Here is a 25,793-nt window from a genome sequence, read left to right on the forward strand (position 1 = left end):
TTATGCTGCTATAGGCCTAGACTATCGGGGGATTTCCCATGTTGCACTGAGCTCCTCTCTTCCTCTCTCTTTCTGCACTCATTCATGTCCCATTAATGCATGTTACTAACTTCACTTCTTCCCCGGAGTTCTTGTGCTTTCTCGTCTCGCAGGTTCTTATCGATCCTGGTGGAGCCTCCTGCCATGGTCCTGCTAGATTGCCATTGCCAATACTGTTGTTGCTGTGTACCTGTCTGTCTGTCTGTCTGTCTTCTTCTCTCTCTCTCTCTCTCTCTCTCTCTCTCTCTCTCACTGTCTCTCTCTCTCTCACCCCAACTGGTCGAGACAGACGACCACCCACCTAGAGCCGAAGGATCTGTCCTAGGTTTCTGCCTTTTAACAGGCAGTTTTTCCTTGCCCCCGTTGCCAAGTGCTTGCTCATGGTGGTACTGTTGGGTCTCTGTAAATAATGTTATAAGGAGTTCGGTCTCGACCTGCTCTATTTGAAAAGTTTCCTGAGATAACTTCTGTTATGAATTGGCGCTATACAAATAAAACTGAATTGAATTGAATTGAATTTATGCAGGAATTAAAGGACATATCCTGATAACTCCAAGATTCCTGACAGTGGTGCTGGAGGCCAAGGTAATTCCATCTAGAGCAACTTTATCTTTAGACAGTGTGTCTCAGAGGTGTTTGATGCCAAGTACAAGAACTTCATCAGAAAATTGCAGCTCATCCAGGTTTTTATGTCCTTAAGACATGCTTGTAATTTAGATAACTGATTAATTTTATTGGGCTTGATTGATAGATATAACTGGGTATCATCTACATAACAGTGAAAGTTAATGGAGTGATTCCTAATAATGTTGCCTAAGGGAATATATATAAAGTGAATAGAATTGGTCCAAGCACAGAACCTTGTGGAACTCCATGACTAACTTTAGTGTTTATGGAGGATTCATCGTTAACATGTACAAACTGAGAACGATCTGATAAATAAGATTTAAACAAGCTTAGTGCGGTTCCTTTAATGCTAATTAGATGCTCAAGTCTCTGTAATAGGATATGATGGTCAGTGGTGTCAAATGCAGCACTAAGATCTAACAATACAAGTACAGAGACAAGTCCATTTTCGGAAGCAATAAAAAGGTCGTTATTAATTTTAACCAGTTTTGTCACTGTGCTGTGATGAACTCCTTTCTGAAAATCCTCAAATAAGATGTTGCTATGTAGAAGGCCAGGAGTAGGCTAGATATTGAAATAGCCTTAGTTACTAAGTGTTGTGTGGTTTGAGCTATGCTGTCAGGGTTTAGTTCATCGCTCTTTTGTTATAATGTTTTCCAGATAAGGCTAAAGAAGGTGTTCACCTTGCTGTTAGTTTCCGGTTAATCTATTCATTAATTTGAGATTGTTATCTGTTTTGTTTTTTTTATGAATTGTGACTACTTTTATCTTCTTTTTGGAAGTTTTGTTAATATTGTGATTTTGTTTCCTAGACAAATTTGGGGTCGTAACAGCGCTTAAACCAATCCCAGCACTTCCTTTTCCAATGCTGATGAGTGTATTTCTGTCATAGGTAATACGTGTTTCAGTAATGAAGGTGGAAAAAATAACAAATTCAAACAAAAATGTTTAAAATGTTTAATGCATCTGCAGGCACTGCCCTCAATCCAGATAAACCTTTCAGATATGAAAACAATGAATTACTGAAATAGTGAAATACATACAGACTTAATATAAAGTACTGGATATATCTCTAATAAACAGTATACTTTTAGTTGTCCATCTTTCTGTTCTCCACAGGCAAACCTGACTGAAAAAAACAGCACAAGAATCATAAAAATCAAAAAAGCTTATCTTCCTTAAACGTTTCTGTGCACCAGATTTTAGTTTTATTTCCATTTTGCAGTAGCCAGTGTATGAAATGAGCTGGTACTCACCGGTACTAAATAATACGGTACTTCTGATTTTTGTCCACATGAGTACCCTTACTTCTTCCACCTCTGATGAGTATGGCTGTAGCCACCGCTAAGGTCACTGAGGTCTGGACCTTGGTACCTATTTTAAAACAGGACACAGATCTACATCAAATGTATTCGGCAACTCATATAAATCACTCATATAAATTAATTATTAAATTAACCTGCCAGCCCATTGGAAACCACCATGGTTTTTTGTAATATATTTGTTCATTCATACAGAAACTGTAGTTTTTCTTTGAATGAAAGTGCTTGCGATTCCACATTTACTGTCTTTGTGTCTTTGTCCGTAGCAGGAAGGCATACAGGTCATATTTTTTTTTTTTTCCTTGACTTGTGTTTTTAACCAAAGCCTTTAACTAAACATCTGAAAAGACACACTGAAAACCGGAATGTTTTACAGAATCCAACACAAACGTTGAGCATTCTTGGCTGCCATAACGGCAAAAATAATCCAAAAAATGCTGAAGGCATTGCTTTGAATCTGTGTTGTTTTACTGCTTTGACTATTTCTCAAAGGCAGAGCTCTTCACGAGGCAGGAGTAATGTCAGTTGTTGAATCGAAGCACTCATTCAGAGTGCAAGCAATCCAACTGGCAAGCCTGGATAGCAGAAAATAGAACTCTAATCAAAATAGATAACACATATTCTGGTATGAGCCACACTGTTTTTTTCGTTAGCTTGCTAATCAGCCAGCAGCATCACCAGAAAGAGGAAGACTGAGTGTCAGACAGTTTTACAGGGAGCTTAAAACACTTTCAGACTATAATGGTTTTGTCGATTTACCTTCAGGTGCTCAGTACACACACAAATACACGTGCAGAGTGCATTTTTGTCCACAAAGTCCATTTTTCACAGATGTACTGTAACAGGCACATAATAGTCCTCATGAGAGCAGATGCCTTCTGATCCAGCATAAAGGTCCAATGTAATTTCAGATACAGCACTGGAGGGCACACTGTCTTGGTGAAATGGTGCTAATGACGGAAAATTTACCTTTTCATCACTTGGGGTGGATGAGTGTACTTTTAAAAGACATTTTAGAGGTACAAAAATTGGCATACCATTTTACAATTTAGATTTGTATGTAACAATATAATCCAAGGTCCAGTCCTTGCAACTGGAAACCCAAATGTGGTTGAAACCGAGACCTTTGATCTTATGTTGATTTTGTTGCATGTGGTATATTGTCAAGAAAAGAATGAATTTTTCACGCTCAAATTCTACAAAACTTTTCTATACAAATATTTTTTTATTCTTAATGGAGGTCAGTGATTGAATTGAAATTTTCAAGGACTGTGTCAACGACATTTCCCAATAGAATTTTAAGTGGTTAAATTTTTCCCCCATATCTTTGTCTGATGTTGTCTTGTTTGCCAATTTTCAGTGCTATTGCTTACAACCCAAATGCCCTTTAGAATTTCATAAAGGTGTAGCTGAACAATTAGCGTCACATTCACAAATGTTTTCTCTCCGAAATTTGTTTTTTTTATAAATGAAACAGAAATTGGGTTCAGGAGCAGGTGCGCACTCTTCGATTTGTTCATACCTAAATAAATAAAATCTTTTGTGAATCAGAACTCTCTTTAAACGTACTACAAGCAGTTTAAACTGAATATGAAACAATCTCAGTTTAAAACTGATTTCTTTATATGACCTACATTAACAAACAACACCTATTTCTATATAGTTATTCTCATTAACTGCCACCAGGTCAGATTCAGCCAGATTCCCTTTGAAATCGATGAAACAAGGCAGTAGAAACATTACCACTTTTGTCCACAGGGGCTGCTAGAATGAACAATAAATCTAAGTTCTTGTGGTTGCTTTAAACAAATCTAATCTAACTATAAAGGAAGGAAGGAAGGAATTCTTGTCTGTATGAATGTCTGTCCTTCAGTTTTCTCAACAACGGTTCATCCAATCGACTTTGCACTTTGTGGGTGTATTGCTGAGCACCCGAGGGAGAGCAGTGTTGAATGTAAGGTCGATCTGATGAGGGGTTCTTCAGAACACTGCAAGCAGCACTTCTGGAGGCCAAGCAGTCGGGTGCACACTCCGAGCAGCCACGCCCCAAAAGCAAGCGTCCCTAGTTAAAATTAAAAAAGCACATTCCAGCTTAAATGTCATAAGCGTAATCCTTTATATGAGCAGCAACCTCACAGCAGTTTACCGCCATTCCGAAGGTTGTCACCTGTGGAAGGCTGAACACCCAACAAGGACACCAAAAAAGTATAGGCTGACAACAATATAAACCCACTAGTGCACTTAACGCAGTTTTACCATCAAACTTCAAGAATCATCTGAGGGCCGATGAGTGTATTAAGGCCACGGGAGGAAAGACAGTCTCTGAAGAGCAGAAATGGATGAGAGCAGTGGATCTACAACTGGAGAGGTCATGCAGTCTCAAGTGGCACTACACAGTGAGCAGGATAACTAAGCCAGAAGCTCTACACATTAAAGATCAGGGTCAGGATTATTGCAGTAATCAAAACCAAAATCATTTCTGTCATTTTCTGTGAAATATGTTAGACTGAATATAGTGGCTCTTTTACACCACGAGGCACAGGGCTATCTATTAGACAAATAATGTACTTTATAAGTATGATTTCAAGCTTGAAATTTCCGTTGACACTGCTAAAGTAGAGACCTTTGAGTGCAGTGGGGTTTCCTATATTATTAATATTGTACTTTTCCTGATCCTCTTATGTAGGAAAATGTTCTCTACCCTTCTCTTATACTAATGTAATTCAATATACCAGATTGTTTATTTCCATCTCAAAATGTTAATTTACATACGTTTGACACTTAGAGAGGCCAGATCTGTAAGGCTGGTGCTGACTGGCAAAGTGTGCTGCTTAAAACTAATTACTGTAGCTCCTGAAATAAAATGTTATTACAACCAAACACACCTTCGTGTCAGATCAAGAAAGTGTTCACTTTACCACTGTATTGATTAGATCTGGCAACCTCCAGACAGATAAAATCCCATGTAGTCTACACAACAGCTCCAATTTGAAGGTCTGTCTGACAAAAGAAAACAACCCGCTAACTTCCGACTCATGAAGGTGGCACAACATGCATATTGTAATGCAGAAAACCAGAATAAACTGATACTGTCTTTCTTTGAAAAAATCTTTCAATCTCCGCGCCTGTAGGCTCAAAGACCAAGCCCACTAACACTGATGGCATTATCAGGGTTATTTTCTCAGACTTGAACATGCTCCGTCAAGCCATGGGACTAGTGTCCCTAATAACATTAATAGTTGCTGACGTTTATTGCAGTGAGTGCTGGAACAGAGCCTTAATTATTATTATTAGTTGTTATTCCTGCTGAGATAAGTCAAAATATCTGCAGTGAAAGACGTCTCTGAATCTTTTGGGAATAAAAAATACTATACTGTTTAAAATACTGCATTCTAGCATGTAATTCCTGTTATTCTTATTTAAAATATTCCTACAGTAACGGCTCTGTTGTTTTTAAATGGGTATCATGGCATACTCTTCAGAGTTTCATAGCAATGTTTTTTTTTTAAATAAAAGTTGCTAGATTTATTGCAGAGGCTGTTTAGCTGCTGAAAGCTCTCCACTTTCTCCACAAGCTAGTCGCTTGGGTTGAACAGGGTTGGCAAGCATGGGATGCATATTTCATAAGTTGTCAGAATCAGATCATTTCATATATCAATTAAATCATTTAGAACAGATTACCATTGTAGTTTCTTGGCAGATTTGCTCACAGCTCACAGGAAAAATATAACAGACGGCAAAAGGATCACTGCAGCCTGACGTGGGCACCGAAAAGAAGCGGGCAGAGCTTCAAGGCACTTTGTGGCACGTGCACCTCCTGTGTGTCCCTGGCATGAGGTGATATTTACCTGTTGGTGTGTGTACTGACTCCTTCACAATTACCACCAGTGCACATCCACTGAGAATGGACTTTTCAGTGAAGTAGGAGACATCTTGTGTCCAGCAGGAAAACTTTAGAAATGTACAACATTTGCATATTCAGAGATTCTGGAAGTCTTAACGAGGTAGAAGGAGTGGATGACTTTTTTAAGGATTTTAATGTGGAAATTATACTTTTTTTACACACATTAATCTTCCAAGCATATAAATTGCAAATATGTCTTTATTCATGTATGGAAGGTATGGGGGGCTTAAAAGCTGCAGTAGATCATTTTTATAAAGTATTTTTGGGGATATTTGCTGAAATGTCCATATATCAAGACAGTAGTATATGAGACAGATAATCTGTTAAAAAAAAAGTTAGGTTCCCCTGGCTCCTCCTAGCCCCCATGATGAAACAACCAATCACATACCAGATAGATACTTGATTGCTGAGTCTCATTCCTATGGTGTCAAATACACATGCTCTGGGAATGAGACTCAACAATCAACTATGTTCAAGCCTCCAACCTAAAGCATGCCATTAGGAGCACTAGGAGGAACCAGAGCATTAGATTTTTTTATTGATTATCTGTCTCATGTATTGCTGTCAGGATAGTGAAAAATTCAACAAATATGAGAAAGGGTTATTGTTATAAACGTTACCTACTGCAGCTTTAGTTTTATGAGCTTGGAGGATATTTGGTGGGGCAGGCAGTACAAAATCACGTGGTGTGTCTTTAATTATCTAGAATTTTAGAGTGTCATTCTGTCTGGAAGAGATGTCCACAGGCTAGACCCGACACCTTCAGCTGTGACACCTGCCGGCTGCAGCTACCGGCTGTAATTTGCCAGCTACTGCTTATTAAAGCCCATCAGGAACAACTCATGTCACTGAACAGTTCTTGTTGCCAAAATGTCTTCAGATAACCCAGTGTTCTCCTTTAAGAAAGCAGTCAGCTGGATCCTGAAAATAACGGCTGATTGAAACGTTTGAGATGAAGATTGAGCCCCCGGCGCGTGTCCCCGCGCGCGTGCGTGCGTCCCTTTAATCAACCGACGGCGCCTTAATGACCAATCAGCAGCCGCTTCAACTTCTCAATCTGTTGATTTGGCGAGTGGGGGGTGGTGGTGGAGAGAGGTAGGGGCTGCGCGAGAGAGAGAGAGAGAGAGAGAGAGAGAGAGAGAGAGAGAGGCAGTGGCAGAGTGAGGACGGGAAGGGGAGAGAGAGAGAGCGACAGAGAGAGAGAGAGAGAGAGAGAGAGAGGAGACCGGCAGGCAGAGAGAGCAGCAGTCCGTCTCCGCTGGTGGTTCTGGTTAAAGCTCCATCCTCGACGCACACGCAGCGGTAAGTGGCACTGGCTCTACTGCGGCTTCGCTCTCATGGAACAACTCTTAAGCTACTCCACTACATTTGTTTTTTACATTTTAAGTGTATGTTGCTGCTATAGCTGGTGTATTGGGGCTTATAAAAGCTCTTGTTGTAGGAGACGGTCATTTGAATTGCGGCCGTTAGGGCGCTGCTGACGGAGCGAACGCGGGCACAGCAAGAGCACGGGCGGCTGTCGGGCACGCGGGCACTGAGTTACAATTTTAAGCTAAAAGTGAGGGAAAATTACTAAGCTAGTTAGCAACTTTAATTCACCACGGCGTTCTTCCGGGCTGTTTCTGGGAACATTAGCCCTGTGTGAATTGATAAAAAGTCAATTTTGTCTCATAATAATTCCTATATTGCTAATTTTCCCCCTTCTCCTGTTAGTATGTGGAAGTTAAAGAGTCGCGGAGCATATTCTCCTTGTTTCAACACAGCAAAACTGCAACTTGTATGGAAGTTAAACAGGGACACTTTTATAAATTACATACTTTTTTAAAATTTTGAATCGTGTTAGAAAATGTGTGGATATGCTGCAGACATTTGGAAACTCAGTTATTTCAACGGACCTGCCACACATTGAATATATGGCTCAAGGAAATGCCGTTGAATCCGCGGCTTAGATGTGTAAAAATAAGTTTCATAAAATGCGTTTCTTATGTTTATTGTTGCTTTAGTTTTCTGTCTTTTTTTGGTGTTGTTTCCATCAACGGGAATTATTTTTTGCGAGATATCATAGTATCTGGTAAACTGTAAGCTGTGACTGTGGGAGATATTGTGGTTTAGTGAGTAAAACGTTTCACCAGTAGAAAAAAGCTTGAAACATTAATGGCATGGTGTTTTTTTCTATTTCAGTCATTGTGGTCTCAGTGCACAGAGCGAGAGAGGCAGAGAGACCTTCAGTAGGACTGTAGCATAGTGGAGTGATGCTGATCCGCTCCGACTGATTTTCTTGTCTTTTTCTACTCTCTCTCTCGCCCTCTCCCTCTTTCTGACTCCATCTTGGTCCTTCCACATCATGAAGTTAGCATCTAATCAGAGGATATAGAGATTTATTTCTTTTTTAAATCTCACATCCTCACGTGTCTCTGCAACACCAGTTTTTCTCATGTCACATTCTTTCAATCACTGCTTCCCTGCTTTGAGTCATTGTTCACTTAATGTCTGCTGGATCTGATGGCACGCTGTATTTAGTGGCTGCTAATGAGAGCCCCTGTCAGATTGAGTTGGAGCCAGCAGTTAAACATGTTTGTCGTCTCGGACTGGACAGCTTGAACAGTTCATGGTAGCAGGTTTGGGTCAAAGGGCGGCAGCAAATCAAAGCTGTTCGGTGCCAGAGGGGTGGGGTGTGCAACATCTGAGCAGTTGTGTACTGTGGCTGCAGTGTTGATTGGCATGTTAAACACAAGAACAAGACTTTGTGAAATGTTTTGTGAAAAGAAGAAGACTTAAAATTTTTATAGCTAAATATGTATTCAGGACCTTTGAACCAAAATTCTCCTTTATGTGTAGTGTAAAAGCCTCTAAAGGCAGTATTTAGTCGCCATGACACTCCACTGAAAGAACACTAATGAAATAGTTCAGGTGAGTTTCAGTCAGACACTTTTAAAGCAGGATGAAGTACATTTGGTTACTAATTTTATTTATTTGATACCCCTGAGAGTGCTGACTGACTGACTTGGTTTGTAGGCACAAACTTAAGATTTTAGTTGTTAAATAAGGAACTGCTCTGTAGTGAAATTGAACTCTTAACCCCTAAAACTTTTACCATGGAAACCCTTAACAGACCGCTGGAATTCCAAGCCTTGGCTGATAATTCTGACCCCTTGTTGAGATCTATTGATTTATACTGTGTAGGATTCTGGGGCTTCACAGCATGCATGGAAGTACCTTGGAAATATACTTAACACTGGCATCCATCATCCTTATTTTGTGGCCTGAGTCAGTCCTCACAGACATTCCTCGCTGACTCAGATGTGATCTTGGCGTGGCCTAACAGCCCACCGCTTACGTTTTTCATAGAGCGAGAGCAGGAGTAGTCCACTGGGTGGTTGGCACATAATGACTTCATTGTAACTATTAGCCGACCAAAGACTCAGAAATTAGGTATACATTCAATCTTCTGAGCAGGGTTTCTTTTGTGTGTGTGTTACTCCCATAATCCTCTTCCACCAGTACCCTTCTCCAGACAGCAGTGACCAGCCTTACTTTGTTTGATGAATTATAACTGAATTGTAACTTTTTTTGATGGATAGTAAATTTGCTTAATTTACCATCAGACACTGCCAGTTTGTAAAAAGGCTGATGTCTAGTTCCTCCGGATCAGGACTGGCCAAAGTTGGCCCACCATAAGGTTCAGTTTGGCCTGCCAGATGTTTCTAGTGGAAGAAATGGGAAAATGCATTTTTTGTGGTGTAAAAATGCTCTTTAAATACGTAAGATCCCTGATTATTAATCATTTTTCACAACAGGAAGTCAGTCAATTGAGGGAACCTGGGATCCTAGTTCCATTTTACATCTTAACGATTTGCTTTTGGTTGCCCCTGTGGCCCCCCACTAAGTTTCAGTTTAGGCCCTCCAACGTAAAAGGTTTGAGCAGTGGTTCCCAACCTTTTTCCTTAAGGGCCCCCTTCTCTATCATTTATTAAACTGATGACCTCAGACTCAGTGACATATTTTATGGATATTTCCTATTATATTAAAACTGTCCAATGAACCCAAACAGTGAACTCAGTAACTGCAGGAAGTTTGTATAAAACCAGAGATTTGGATACATTTTGAGCAGATTATTTCCTGTTTAGGGATCTTTTTATACAATTCTCTGTCTGTATTATATATTTGTTTTTAACAATCATACAGACTGTTTTTCACTAATTCAGTGTTTTCTTGTCCCTGATGCTTGGCCATTGTTGTATTAGACAATTTACTTTACTTTACATTTCTTCACAGAAGTAAGCCTACTGTATATTTATTAATATTTTTAACACCCCCTAAAATCAAGAAGGGCTTGCGACCCCCATGAAGCTTTGGCGACCCCAGGGGGGGGTCCTGACCACTGTTCTAGATGTTTTTTATTTACTCTATTAATAGAGTATTTTCCTGCCATGTGTATGGACATCAAGTCTGTGCTGGTGGACTGTGTAGTCCATTAAAAGTACAAACTGGCATGGAGAGCCTGTCCCGCAGTGCCTGCATGTACCAGGATGCATTGTTTGTGACCACTATGGTGGACTCTCGGAGCCACAATAGGGGACTTTGTTTCCCTGAGCTTAGGCAACACATCTCATGCTGGATACAAAGCCCAGGGTGGTCCTGACCCTAACCTTAACTGTCTTTAATCTAAAGCTAATTACAACATGTCACTAGTGGACCTAGTTGGTGGTACATGGTGCAAACAGCTGACTGAGTTGTAGGCTGTTTCAATGTAGAATTAATAATCAGCCAAACTCCCAGAATTTGGAAGACGTTTGCTGGTTTTGGCCTGTGTGATTAACACTTAATCAACTTTTACATTTTACAGTTTAACAGAATGCCAAAAATAATGTTGGAGCAAAATAAAAACAGCAGAATAGATGTAAAAATAAAAATAATATCATAAAAAGCACAGGACATCAAATAATAAAGCAAACATCACTTGGTTAAAACTAGTGGATTCTAAAGCACTTAAAATAATGCTTCTGCTTTTTGTTTATGTTCTTGTTCAGATGTATTAGTTCAAACATACCCTCTCCCACTTTTTTGCTGAGCAAGAAAATTCATTCTTGACCTTAAAAACAATCAAAATTGTTTTAACTTAAGGTCCCCTTAGCCTGTTTGTTATTATCTAGTTCTTTCAAACACATTAAAATTGGGAAGATTGTGAGATATAGACGTGTCTAAGGAGTTAGTTATTTTGTCAATCAAAACCAAACATTTTTAGTCGTTCACAGAGATTAATAAAATATAATAGAATAAATAATAAAATATGAGGAAGGAAGGATGGATTGGTGATTGTTGAAACAGTGGAAAGACTAACAAATACGTTTTATTTTTATTTTGTTTCTGTCCACTTTGAATGAAGTGAGGTAAAATGACTATGGAGTCTGGTGTAGTGTCTGGTTAAAGAAAGGGTCTATTTCTGTAGAGATCATTTCCATCATGTGGTTAGACACTTAAAATAACAATCTTTTAGTGGATGCAGTTTGTCACATTTATCTTCAAGGATTATGTTGCAGCCATTGTGTCCCTTTGGTGGCTATTTTCTCATAGAACTCAGTGAATTAAGGATTTATATCAACCAAACCAGCGTTGGTGATGGTTGGAGTTTTATTTAGTTTCCATCCAGTTTGAAATGTATTTTATCTGCTAGGTAAATCAGCAGTTTTGTCAGGGGAGACTGGTGGGCCTGTAGTGAACATTGTTTTGGTCTGAGCTGGTGCTTTAGAGCGACATCTAGTGTAGCAAATTTCACATAACCTTTAAGGAAATGTAAGCATCAGGAAGAGATTTACAGAAGAAGATACAGGCAGTGCCAGCCTCAGTTATTCATGCAGAGCAGAGCCCTGATGGTGCAAGCTCAGTCACCTTTCCTCTTTAGCCTGGACACAGTCACAGTCAGGTCAGTCATGCAGTCTGTTAAGCAGTCAAAAGTTCAGAGAAATAACCTGGAGCCAGTCAGGAAAACATTTGCACATAATCACTACAAAAATCAGTGAAGCCATCAGTGAGGAGAGGGAGGTATTTGGCCCCTCTATTTTTTTGTAGGTAAAAGCCTTGCTTCAGCACTCTCACCACACTGGAGGCGTTCTCTTTTTGGTTAGAGCAAACAAACAGGCCACTGCAGCAGTTAAGGCAAGAAGAGATAAAAGCATGTAATCCTCTGTATCGCTCAAACTCAGGATGGATCTAAGTATAGCAATGCTCCTGAGATGACCAGAAAAGCCTGAATGAACAAATTTTAGTGTGTCATTCCAAATTAGGGCTTGGACACAGGCCTAATGTGTTTATTAAGAACTGAGGGCAGCTTCAATTTGGCTGCAGACATTAATGTTTTTCACTATTAATGCAGAGAGGACAGTTTGATAAGTTCACTTGGCTTGACATTACTGGCAAACAAACTCAAGGAGATGCCATTTAAGTAAGCTTGAATTTTGGCCCCTCACTCAGATCACCTGCATGAACTTGGGTGCAAATGTTAGTTGGTAAATACATGCACATTGATGTTAATTGTACGTGCAATGAACACTAACTTTCTAGGAAATGAACTTTCTGTCAAATAAAATAAATTCTAGATTTGAACTGTTACTTACGGGCTGTGGCCAGATTAATGTAGGTAATTTATCCCAACTGCAGTTTATATGATTATATGCTCGTAAGAAAGCACTGTAAGCTAGGAAAAACTGAACTGGAAAAAGATTGGTTAAAAACTGTGGGAACCCTGCAAAATATGTCAGTTTCTGCATTGTTACAATCACTAATCAAATTGCCCTGAACAACTCAAAAATCAGAAAAAGAAAGGATAGGGATGTAGGGATGGGTATCATTATTATTTTATTGATATAGATATCAATACTGATACTGCCTATTGATGCCTATACTTATCAGTACTCTTAATGATACTACTCACTCGCTATAAAATAAAGGCATGACATGAAAATATTTGAAAAGATTCAACACCTTATTTTTTTGCACAAATGAAAGGTTAAATTGTAAACTGAGTTATTGAATTTAGCTGCATTTTCATTCAGTTCCATAAATACAGATACCACTATTGTTTGTACAGCAGCTTAGTAGATAGTTTGCTTCTGACCAGTCAGGGACCAGTCCATATAGGAGAAGTATGTCCTGTTAGCAGAGTACAACCGGTCTCACCCAGTCCTTAAAGCCATGTATGCTAACTCTAGCTGTGTCAAGTGCTGCACCCTCTCAAGGATCAAATTTGGTACACTGTATAAGAAGCTAAACTCCCCCACACCTAAAGGAGGAGAAACTCTGTTGGACAACAGTCCTGAGATCAGCCTAAACTGACACAAGTGATCAGTATAATGATAGTATAAGTGCAAGTATCTGATGTCCTCTGTTTTATCTGCATCCTACTTCCCAGAAGACAGAGGCACCAGGTGGAAGAGGATCCCCCTGTGCCACTGATCAATCAAAAGCTGGGATTATTTTCCTTGTTCAGAAGAGTTCAGAGACATTTTTTAGTGCTTAAATCTTCAGTCTTTTTAAATGCAAAATCATAATATGTCTTTCATTAGCTGCTGATTACCAGGAGCTTTGTGCTGAAACACTGCTTCCTTTCAATCTAGAACTCTTTCATCCCTGAAGACGGTGTCCTAATAGCATCTTGTTTTTAGTGGAGCAAAAGTATTTAAGATTGAGGAGCTGTTATTGAGACAGTCTGGCAGAAACAGTGAAAAAGAGATTTTCTTATTTTCTTTGTCATTTATCATTGTAGACTGAATATTTTTTTAGTTAAAGCACAATATGAACTGAAGAAGGCTCTCCATTATATTGGATACTGCTGAATAAAGTCTTGTTTAATAAATCGCAGCAAATTAATACAATAAAAAGTAGAGGCCCAAAAGCTCATTTCTGCCCCCGAGCAGCTTCATCTGACCATACATAGCATAGAAAATAAGAATGGAACCTATTTTGAATGCTAGTGCAGTGGTTTCTTGAGTAGCTTCCAGCAGGGTTCTCAGGCGTCCTGGAAAAAGCTGGAAATTCAGATACTAGCTTTACAGTCAGGGAAACACCTGGAAATTGATTAAATAGCCAAATAGCCTGGAAATGAAATATATTGTACTGTAAAATCTGAATTGTATTTTAACCCCTGACTTAGACCACCACCACTGGGAGCAAGTGCTGTCCTATACTGTCAAAAACAACTCCTGAAAAATGATTCCTTAAAAAGAGTGGGAACAATGTCCAGGAGGTTCCCAGAAAAATGGAGAATATTTTTATTTCATTATTATTTCACTGACTAGAAGTTGACCCAATGAGACATGTATATTTCACAGTCTGTGAATTTACAGGATAAACCGTTATGGAATACATAAATCTAATCAGATCCTTTTTTTTCATATTCACCTCCATTACCAGTTGTAATGGAGAGTCTCATTAATGTGATGAGTATTAAAAACACACAGTTCATGATGTCATCTCAGTGGCCAATCACACACATTTAATTATAGTAGCTCTGGATGCTAAAGAAACCCTAAAACCACTCTGTGTGCTAATTTACGTTGACGTCCGACAACTGCCCTGTCTTTGTGCTCTGTATGCAGTGTGTGAGTGAGGGGGATGTGTGTGTGTGTGTGTAGAGGGTGATAACACAGAAGAGGCCCAGGTACGTCATCAGGTACTTTTAAGTGGATCAAGCAGCAGAAGTGTGGCTGCGGTAGAGGTGTGTGTTTGTGTCCTTTTGATCATTATTATCAAAGAACCACTTCCTGTCTGCTCAGGAACCAAAAGAGAATATTTAATACGTATTTTTGGTTTCATGATATAAGAAGGTTAAACCCTTTTTTTAAAAAAAAAAAAAAAAAAATGTGATAAAAGAAAAAATAAAAAAAAAAAAAAAAAAATAATTAAAGTTTTTTTTTAAAGGAGAAAAAATTTTTTTAAAAAAAAAAAAAAACCCCCCCCCCCCCCTGTTGGTAAAAAAAAAAAAAAAAACACCCCGGGTGGGTTTTTTTTTTATTTAAAAAAAAAAAAAAAAAAAAAAAAAAAAAAAAAAGAAAAAAGGGCGGCATGTGGAATTCTCAAGACGCTCCGTTTGACTGAAATCGTGGGTTTTTGAAAGTAATTGACCTGGGTTTGCTTAAAGGGTGGAGGAGGATACATATAAGTGTACGGAAGGAGGAGGTTTTGGGAGCATTTCAAAGCCTTTATGTCCAGGGTGGGAGGGATCGTCCACAATTTCTCCCTCTCACCTCGGGGTCCCGGAGGCGAGATTGCAGCCAATCACCTTCTCAGCAGAGCCAATGATACGCTGCAGTCTGCCCTCGTCCTTGGCAGTGGCAGCAGTGCACCAGATGGTGATGGAGGAGACGGAGATGGACAACTTCTGACACATTAGCACCTTGTAAAATTGTTCTGTGGAATGTGTTAGCAAACAGTTGCTTATTTACACATCCAGTAGAGCAATGTTACCATTCATTTGCAGTCATGTTTTGCAGTCCAATATGAACTCCCTAGCCCTGGTTTGGTGTCCTTGAACTCGTTTTTCAGGAAAGCAGAATCAAAATGTCTGTGGAAAATATTTCACCTGTCCCCCTGTTCACCTCGTATCGGCATGCTCAATGGGTTCAAAACAATGGTCGCTCAGCCATTAAAGCAGAAAGGGCACTACTTCCACAGAGCTTCAGAGCTGAGAAAGTGCCAAGAAGCTTAGCTTGTTTTGGAACATGCTGAATATCTGGATCAATAGTGGAGAAGTAGATTATTATTTTGACTTTTTCAGCTTTCTTTTTTACTGTGGGTCTCCATTTTAGATGTGAATCAAAGCTGATTGCAGCTGCCACCCTGCACAAAGTAATACAAAAGCCTCTCAAGCGTACAGGTGGTGAGAATTTTTTACTTAAAATATAGATTCTCTGCGGCATGCTCCTTTAAAGCCTTCACGTGGTTATGTGATCAGTTACTGTCAACACCTTCATGTTTGAAATTCACACCGCAGGCGTTAAGAGAAAGAACAAGCTTAAGAGAATAAGTGAGAATTTAAAAAATTCTATTATTTCTATTTTAAGGGGGTTTGTTGGATAGTCTGATGTGGAAAAAGATTGGATAAAGATGGCTCACCTAAAATCTCACATGGATGAATCTGTGGATCATTTTCTCATTTATTTGATTTGTTTTTTGGTCATTAAAATGTCAGAAAATGGTGAAAAAAGTTTCCCAAAGCCCAAGGTGACGTCCTCAACCCAAAGATATTCAGTTTACTGTCAGAGAAGACTAAAGAAAGCAGAAAATATTCACATTGGAGAAGCTTGAATCAGAGAATTATTTCTTTAAAAATGACTCAAAATAGTTGCTGATTAATTTAATAGTTGACAACTGATGGACAAATCACTGCAGCTCTTACAAGCACAGATGAGCTTGGCATTCACTGTAACACCACTGACACGTGTAAGGGATGACTGAATATGAAGAATGTTTAGCCTCTTGACCCACATATTTACCTACATCTTGTCTCTCAGCCTGTAGAAAGGGCGTCTTGTTTGTGTGGTGTGAAGTGCTCCTCATCATCAGGCTTTGTCTGCTTTAACTGGTGGTGAAAGGGAAAGCAGGAGCCGGACAAATGCGTAAATGTGAAGGGTATATGTTGGCTAAAAGTAGCCTGAGACAGAGTATAGACTCCCCTACAAACTAATCTGCTGTTAATTGTATTTGCCGGTGTTTGTCTTCAGGGGTGCGGAGAACAGTTGGATGGTATAACGCAAAGACAAAGGTTAAGTTGTTTCAATTTTAGGGGTGTGACGATACACTCAGCTCACGAGACGAGACGAGACACGATATTGGGTTCACGAGAACGAGACGAGACGAGATTTTAAGAAGTCTACAATGACAAAATATATAACTGGACCAACAGACTTTTATTTAACCGAGTTGCACATGCATTTTGAAATGTTTTATTATAACTCCTTTCAGTGTTTCCTCTAGGATTTTTTTTAGCAGTGGGGGCAGGCCCGTCCGAACACCCCCCATCACGCCGGCAAACGTTTTACGTATGAAACAGAAGTGACACTTTGCTGCGACACAAACAAATATATTTACCGTTTTAATGTTTCCAGATGTTTGATATCAGGACGTTGAGCTGAGAACTGACAAGTTCAACGTTGACCAATTAAAACTGACCCACCGCGGTGACGTTTGTGGTGGAGCTGTTAGTTTAATAGTCAACTTGGAAGAAAGCGAACGTTTTGACAATAAACTACATCAACACAACAGTATGTGGAGTTAAACTGGACAGCCCCAATAACCTCTGAATAGTTCTACTTGTTGTTAAATTGCAATGTGAGCAGCATTATGGGGGGTGCATTATGTCGGCAGGATCATTTAAAAGGCAACCGTGACTACATTGTGCGTCTGCCCCATTTCTGATACCGTGGCGGCAGAAATTTAACAGCGGCGGGCCGCCGCTCCAAAATCAACAAAGAGGAAACACTGTGTTTACATGCATGATGTAAGCATGAGCTTTTAATAAGCTTCTTCTTCCACAAATTTAAACTAAATCTAAATTTGATAAAAGTTAAAATAAAATCAATAAAATGTAATATTTCTTTCTTTTTTTCAAGTGCAAACAATATTTTGTGCAAAACCAAATCAAAGCTGCAACTACACAGCCATGTTCTTTTTTAAGAATATTAGCATGTCCCATTCTCTGGCAGCAGTTGGGATCTTTGCGCATTGACTATGTCTCCTGCTGTTGAAAAGATGCGCTCACTTGGAATGGAGGTAGCAGGGACACTGTCTCTGCATCGTGCTCGTATTAGCCACGGTGTACGGCATTATTTTCATACAATGCTTGCATATTGTCCGTGTCTTATCAGTCACTCTACTGCCATTTATCATTTCCGCCGGGTACCCAAAATGCTGCCAAACAAACGATTTGAAAGTGGCGAGGGCATCTTCAATGTAATACCGGTATTTTCCGACGTCATTCTGGCTGCTTGCTGCTTCCCCTCCTTCTCCTCCTCTTCTTCTTTTCTCCTTCTTTAGGTTCTGGCAGGCTAGACGTAGCAAAGGCGCATTACTGCCCCCACAGGTCACAAATAGAAGTTTGGATAGCTCACAAATCTCACGAGATAGATTTTTAACGTGGCGGGAGATCTCGTCACACCCCTGTTCAATTTCATTCCTTTTTTGATTACGGCTCACTTTCACTGGGTTGGATTGTATGGGACTTGCTGCTGTGATAAAAAATCATGAAAGAGACTGTATTTCAAAGAGAGCTTTTATTACTGTGCTCTAGATGGGTTGTCTGGTTTTTTTTTAACATGTTTTCTGGCCCACTTTTTATCTCCACTGTATTCCTCTGTGCTGCTCTTTAAATGGAAAACGCAACATATTTTGCCATCAATGATAGAAATTGAACTAGTAATCCTTTTTATATGTGATTTGTTAATTACCCCTTGTTTGAATGAAGACAGATATTCCTAATTATAGTGGTCATCTTTCAATCAGTTTTCTTTATGTTTGGAAGCCTTAACCTGACAGAACGGGTTCTGTGCTTTTGTGAGGCCTTTGGTCAGGCTGAGTTAGTAACAAGGCTTTAACCCCTGAGGACAATAGACCATCACATAAACTCAAATGCTCTTCAGTGGCCGTGGCCTTGTGCAGAATATACTATTCTGTTAGATAATGTACTGTACAGTGTACTCCTCTTTTAGCCACCACCCACCACCAAGGCTGCCTCCTCTCATCTTCAAATCCATCCATCCATTTTCTATACCCACTGATTTTGTTCAGGGTCGCAGCGGGCTGGAGGTTATCCCAGCGTGTATTGGATGAGAGGTGGTCTACATCTTGGACCAGTGGCCAGGGAGCAGCACATTTCTTAAAGATAAAATCTGTGGTATCGTTTGCTACAGATCCATTTGAAATGTGTGAATAGTGAGCAGCCATGGAGGATCCTATGAGCAGTGATTTATTGTTGCTTCATTTTCTTCTGCTCATTGGCTCCTCAAACTTGGGAACTTGTAAATCGTGGATGATGAAGGTGAGAGCAGGAGATGCTATTTTAGACTTTGTGGTGGTGGTGTGAAAGTGTGAAAAAAAAAAAAAAGGACAATACACGCTGTCTTCACATCAGTCCTATTTGTCATCGCTGACACAATGTCAGCTCCACAGTAGGGCAGCAGTTTTGTCACATTCACTCCCTGGACTGACATATCTGTATACTCTACCTACTGTGTCATCTGTGTGTGTGGCAAGGCTGGTGTAAGTCAGATGAGTGTGTTGCACTGCCATATGTATAATATAATTTAACTCAATCATCATCTCTGATACAAATAGTAGGGGTGTGTATAGCTCCCATCTAAGACGATCCAGTATGTATCCAGTACATGGGACGATGCATTTTAAGACAGAACAATGGAGCCTTGTCGGACATGTACCCACCTCGCAAACCATGCTGTGCTAACATTACTCTCATTGCTCTTGTCATGTGACCCTCTTGTTGAACTTTTACCTTTCATAAGAGTAGGGCCGCTGTTAGCAACAAAGCTTTAGTCAACCCATCATCAATCAGTTCAAGGTACATTTAGATCGATCCAGGGGTCCACGTGTCGATGTAGTCAAATCTTTAAAGTTAAAACTGATTTCTGACTCGTATTGTTAAATCTTTACACCCCTAACAAATAGAGTACTGCAGGGAGATACTTTTGGATACTTGCTTATTTTGTTCAGCAAGATAATCTTCACAAATGAACATCTCTTAAACTTGTGTTAACCACAGACCTTATTTCAGGCATCGAACCAAAAACACATTCCAAATTGAATTTGAGGTGAGGGAACTGGAGATACAAAAATGCACCTCTTAGTAAAACATTGAGCACCAACTCAAACTGCAGCCTCCACAGTGAGCACAGGGTTGAATAAGCACCTCTCTGGAACAGTTCAAATAAAAGCTGATCATTAGAACCTTTGTGAACATAGGGTTTATTACAGGACTGTTGTAAGAGTGTGCATTAGCCAGGTGTATCTAATAAACTGTGCTCAGTATTTAAAGATCAATTTGTGAATAGAGACGATGACTTCCTGCCATATTTATCAGAGAGTTTTGAGTCTGAATGGTCACCAGAGTGTTTAATATTGGTCACTTTTGGATCTGACACAGAAACGAGTGGCCTGGAACATAAATATTTGATAGTGGTTTCTGGAACACGTAGATTTTTCTCACTGGACTCCTGAACTGTTTCCAAATTGGATCCATCCCTTGTAAAAGAGATTAAGATAAGAGGAAACTCCACTGATCCCCACAGTGAGAAGGAGGATGTAATGTATAGAAAGCAAGGAAATTAAAGTGGATTACTGGACCACATCTTAGATGTTCATCTTGACTGGAGGCTCCCTTTAAACTGAGCCTGTTGCTGTCTGTATGTTTTTTACACTCTCTTAACCATATCCTCTCCCCTTAACACTCCCATGTAAACACACACAGTGGTTTACAATGGTAGATGTTTGCTCATTTGCATAGTAATAGTCTGTTACATTCCAAAGGAGAGTGACAAAAGCATTGTATGTGTGTGTGTGTTCCTGCTGTTTCTTGGCTCTGTGGCAGCCATAAAACAGGAGTTCTCATGATAGAATGTCCTTGTGAATGAAAGGATTGCAAACAGAGCGCCACTACAGACCTTCGTTAACACAGTTGCACACAATAAGAAAACACAGTGCTTAAACAACAGGCTTTTACACCGGTGAGCAGAGTTGAGTTCTACTGTGGCAGTGTCACTTCTCCGTTTGCTTTCTTTAAAAAAGCCTTTGTTCCTGACCAGAGTTTAAAGTTTTTGTTATTGTGTCCCTGCACTCCAGTTCAGAGTTAAGTTTGGGAACTTCAGCAGTGAGCTGGGAGGAACATTTTATTTATTTAGGGTAGCCGTAACAAAATCAGCAAGTGTGTCTTTAATGATCCCTGCAAGAGATGGTTGCAGCAGCTCTTACCGCTACCGTGGGACCAGAGCAAGGAAAAGCTAAGATAAAAATAAGAATAGGGGTTATATAAACATTATGTAAACATAAGCAACAATTGCAATAGCAGAGCATGAAAGGTGTAACTGGAAAAGATCTTGAATGGCACGTAGGAAATGTGATACCTGGTTATTAGGAGAATCCCTCTGAAAACTACACTCTTGGGTTTTTTTCAGCTGTAACAAAAACCCATGTTAATGATATGTTGATATTAGTGTGTCACAGATGTATTATGTACAAATGTTAGTCAATATTAGGGCTGCACAATTAATCGAAATACTATTAAAGTCGCAATATGGCTGAATGCAATATGCAAATTGCTGAAGTTGCAGTGTTTTGATGAAGGTAAAATATGTGATAAACAGCATTATAATGAAGTACTGTAGTTCTGCAGACATGCCCTGGTTTACATATATTGTTCTCCAGATTTAAGAAAACATGTTTGTTTGCTATAGAGCCCCCCAAAATTGCACATCATGATTTAAATATTCTTTTCAGAGAAAATGCAATATGTGATACAAAAATATCAAAAAAATCATGAATCTGTCAAAATAATTGCAATAGGATGTTTTTACCATATAATGCAGCCCTAGTCAGTATGAAACTACAATTACAATACAGAATTTCTGTCCCACCCACTAGATGGTCACAAATGTTTAAAATGAATTAATGAAAACAACAAATGAGATCCAAGAAAGACAGTTGATTGTTGATTCTCATTCTCAAGGAATGCAGCACTAGGAGGAGCCAGAGGAACCGGATTTTTTCACACATTATCTGTCTCATGTTTTAGGGCCTGTCCACACAAGTATGCGGCCTCACCCAATACGATGTCGTTTTGAAAAAAATCTCTGTGAACACGGCGTCGTTTCCAGAAATATCTGCATCCACACGGATTCACTGACAATGACCCAAAACGCTGTAGAACATATGCCAGGCCTGTATGTGGCGCTGTGACGCCGCCACACCAATACACTAAAACAAGAAGAGAAGCCATGGAGCATGCGCTGTTTACAAACAAGTAGTAGTAGTCCGCCATTGTTGTTGTTGTTATGACGCGTCTAGCGGCGGTGGCTGAGGTTAAAGGCTAGAGAGGCGGGGCTAATACGTCATCTTTTCTGAAAAAATCTGTTATCTTCGTCCAGACGAATCCGGGCAATCCGGCGTTTTCGGATTTTCCCACTCTGGGACCCGTTTTAAAAAAATATCGTTTTCACACCCCGAAAACGGCGTATCCATCTGGACGCGAGGCCAATACGATAAAGTATTTATCCGGATTCGAGAAAAACTTATTCGTGAGGACAGGCCCTTAATGTCAGGACATTTTCTGTAGGGATCCTTGGCATAATGTTGTCAGACACTTAGAATAACAATCTGAGACTGTCAGTGGCAAAACAACAACTTTTAGTAGACGTAAGGATTGCGTTGCAGCCTACATAGGCGCCTGTTTTACAAATATTTGCACATCTAATCTTTATTTGGACCAAGCCAGAGCTGCTGATTGTTGGAAAGACTGGTGTTGAAGAGTTTTGGTGAGTTGTATTTAGTTTCTATCCAGTTTGAAGCATGATTATCTGCTTGGTAAAATGACTGGTTTTGTAGTTTGGTGGGCTGTAGCGGCCTTCGATTTGGTCTGAGAGGCTGTGCTCTAATGTGACATCTAGTGGCAAGTGAATTTCATCTTGTGTCTACAAGCATTTAGCAGATCTTTATGTAAATCTCAACTTACTGCCACTAGTTGAGGCCAGGTAGATACTACCTAGATTTGGTATGACTGCTCGTCTGGGGACATTTTGGAGTAAAATTTGTCGCTGGAACAATTAGTTGATTTTTCATTCCCATTCCAATCGTTAAGTTATTGATCAGGCAAAAATATGCATTTGATGCTTTTATCTTGTTGTAAATTGAATATTGTGGGGTTTTGAACTGTTGGTCAGGTAAAACAAGCATCTCCAGGATGCCACTTGGCCATAGAAACCATGTAGGTCATGTCCTCACTGAAGTCATGTGTATGGGGATTTGAAGAACTTGAGGAGAAAAACAGAGAAATTAGACATGGTGTCTGTTTAAAGCTGATTTCTTGGATTTCTTAGACTTAATACCTAAAATTAAATTAAGGGAGGTTATTGGTTAATGGAAATACATTAACAGATTCATAGATAATGATAATAATCCTTAGTTGCAGCTCTAGTGAATTCCAAACATGCTCCTTCCTCTGTCCAGAGAAAGTGTCTTCCACCCCTGTTGAAGGAAGACACCATGACGTCACCTTACAGGATTTCAGGTCAATGATTTTCCAAACTGTCCCCTGCTGTGTTCTTGGTCTGCTGGTTGCTGATAAAAGCTGTTCATGTGGTGTCAGGTCTCTCATCTTCCTCAGTCCTGCTGACCCCCCCTCCGCTCCCCAAGCCCTCTCTGTGGTTACATAACATTGTAAATCCTAAAGTACCATCTGGTACCAACAACACTATCCATCACTAATTGTTACTGATGCACATGGCAACAATAATCAGACCCCACACAAACACACACACACACACACACACACACACACACACACACTGATATGTATCCTTATGTATAAACTACAAATACAGACTGGGAAAAATGAGCGCAATTAAAACTGGTGTAAAACTTGAACTGAGTCACAAATGGACAGCAAAACACACACACACACACACACACACACACACACACACACACACACACACACACACACACACACACATTTGAACATCTATTATCTCCCCTTTGTTAAGATTAAAGCAGCTCAGGTTGCATGGGGGATTAGGCTGGTTGGGACTTGGTAATTGCTGGGAATGGGTCACCCGATGAGTGTGTGTGTGTGTGTGTGTGTGTGTCGGGGTCAAGCATAGGGAGGCAGGGATTACATGACCTGCAATGTACATGTCCCGTTGTGTGCTTTGTTGGGTCCCGTGAACCTCATCTAAATGCCTGCTTGTAAATGTCCTCAGTGTAATGCACAAGAGCTTTAGATTACATGTTTATGTCCCGTACACATCAAAGCCAACATCGTAATATCCATTTACTCTGCATTGTCCAAACTGCTACACTACATATGTAGGTCATTTTGTTGACACATACATGGCTGAGAGTTTTTGCACGTACAGCCCCCCCCCACACACACACCAGCTACATGGTCTATACCAGAGGGGACAGGCGGGTAAATGAAGGGTCCTCAGCTCTTTAGGTATGACACTAATAATGTCATGCTGTGTGCTTTGAGTAGAGACACTAAACACAAACAGTGCTAAATAAAGTCAGGTCCATACACATCCTAATGGCCATAGTAGCCCTGAAATGAGGTATCAGTGCCAGTTGACTGATTCCAGTCACTAACCCTGCTGTCACATTGTGGGCGACCCCATCAACAAGTTCATTGATTTCCCTAAAACACTGAGTGACCTCAAAACCTGACCTTCATGGTGATGTCGTTTTGTTGGACAGCTACCAAATGTTGTATTTGAATGACTCTGACGTGTCAGACAGTGGTGGAAAGTAAACATTATATAGACTTATGTTCATTTCTTTCAGACATACCCTAACCCTAACCATTGACCCCAAAATCAGTTTTTTTCTAATTTGGGACACTTATATTGTAAGTACCTTGTAGTTACAACGTACTTGTAGTAACAAGTCCATTTTCAGTTTCCACTACATTTCAATTAACTTATTCAAGTTAAAAACATTCTTTTACAGCTTTTAATAGTAATTTTAAGTGATTCATTTTCTAATTTTTATTTGTACTATGAAAACAAAAAACCTAGTAAAAAAATTTCTAGCGAAACCTGCTTAATAAAGAAGTAAGAGCAAAAGTTTCAATGTATAATATAGTGATGTTTGGCAGCCAAAAACCTTCAGAGTTTGGAGCATCCATCACAAACACAGGCACACACACAATATTGAGGAACTGTGTACTTTGTGGGAGAAGTCAGGGTGCTACATGAAGAGCTTCACAGACAGGAATGTATTGGTTTAACATTCTTTGTAACAGTATGCACCTACAATAAATAGTGAGCATGTATTCAGCACAATTACAATGGTTTAAAAGCAACTTCTACACACAGTTCTATTATTTATCTTGTCCTAGTTATCCTGTTGTAAAATAAAAGACATTCTCTGGCCTCTCAAATGCCAGACTCACCATCCTTGGTTTTAACACAGGATTCAGAGTAGTCATAGTATTTCTACTTGTACAAAATAAACCCATTCCTTCAAATAAATATTTCAGTAAAGCATCTGTGACAGCAGTCAAAGCGAAAATGTATCTCCAACCATATCATAAAAAGTCAATGAATACAAATTAGAAGTATTCCATTGAGATTGTCTATGGCTCTGTGTGCTTTGATGCTTTAATGATACAATGCTCTGGTTGGAGTTTCAGTACTGAGAACAATGGGACTATTTTCTCCTAGTCTCCACTCTCAGCAACATCAAATAGACAAAGCCAGTTTCATGTGCTTCTTTGTAACTTTTTATGTGATATTTTATTTTGTCTTTTTAGGTAAGTTTTAATGTAATCTACCCACATATAAAATACTTTTATGCTACATGCCACAAGCTCTCTGAGTTTCCATAAGCAAAATAAACTCACAAAAATGTCAAGGAAGTAAATATTTAAATTTTTATTAGTGCTGTCAAACAATTAAAATATTTAATCGCGATTAATCGCACATTTTTATCTATTCTAAATGTCCCTTGATTTCTTTTTGTCCCAATATTTTTCTCATTTTAATGCTCTTATCAACATGGAAAAGTGGATCGGCTTGCTTTGTGCAAATGTTGTTTTTATTGAAAAAGTCATCCATTGTCGCCTGGCTTTGACGCGGGGGCGGAGAATTCGCATCAGCTGTGTGCTTGGCCATCAAGTGGTATTTCAG

The 25,793-nt window shown here is 39.5% G+C and overlaps 1 protein-coding gene across 1 annotated transcript in view; it reads left to right on the forward strand.

The window, feature by feature from the left end:
* The first annotated feature begins 7,086 nt into the window (after positions 1 to 7,086).
* LOC127369758 (cadherin-6) overlaps positions 7,087 to 25,793 on the forward strand; it is a 97,141-nt gene continuing 78,434 nt past the window's right edge. Inside the window, exon 1 of the mRNA XM_051411476.1 lies at positions 7,087 to 7,194. The gene's annotated coding sequence lies outside the window, so the exon portion shown is untranslated. The remainder of the gene's footprint in view (positions 7,195 to 25,793) is intronic.

The sequence above is a fragment of the Dicentrarchus labrax genome, unplaced genomic scaffold (genome assembly GCF_905237075.1).
Source record: "Dicentrarchus labrax unplaced genomic scaffold, dlabrax2021, whole genome shotgun sequence".
Taxonomy (NCBI): domain Eukaryota; kingdom Metazoa; phylum Chordata; class Actinopteri; family Moronidae; genus Dicentrarchus; species Dicentrarchus labrax.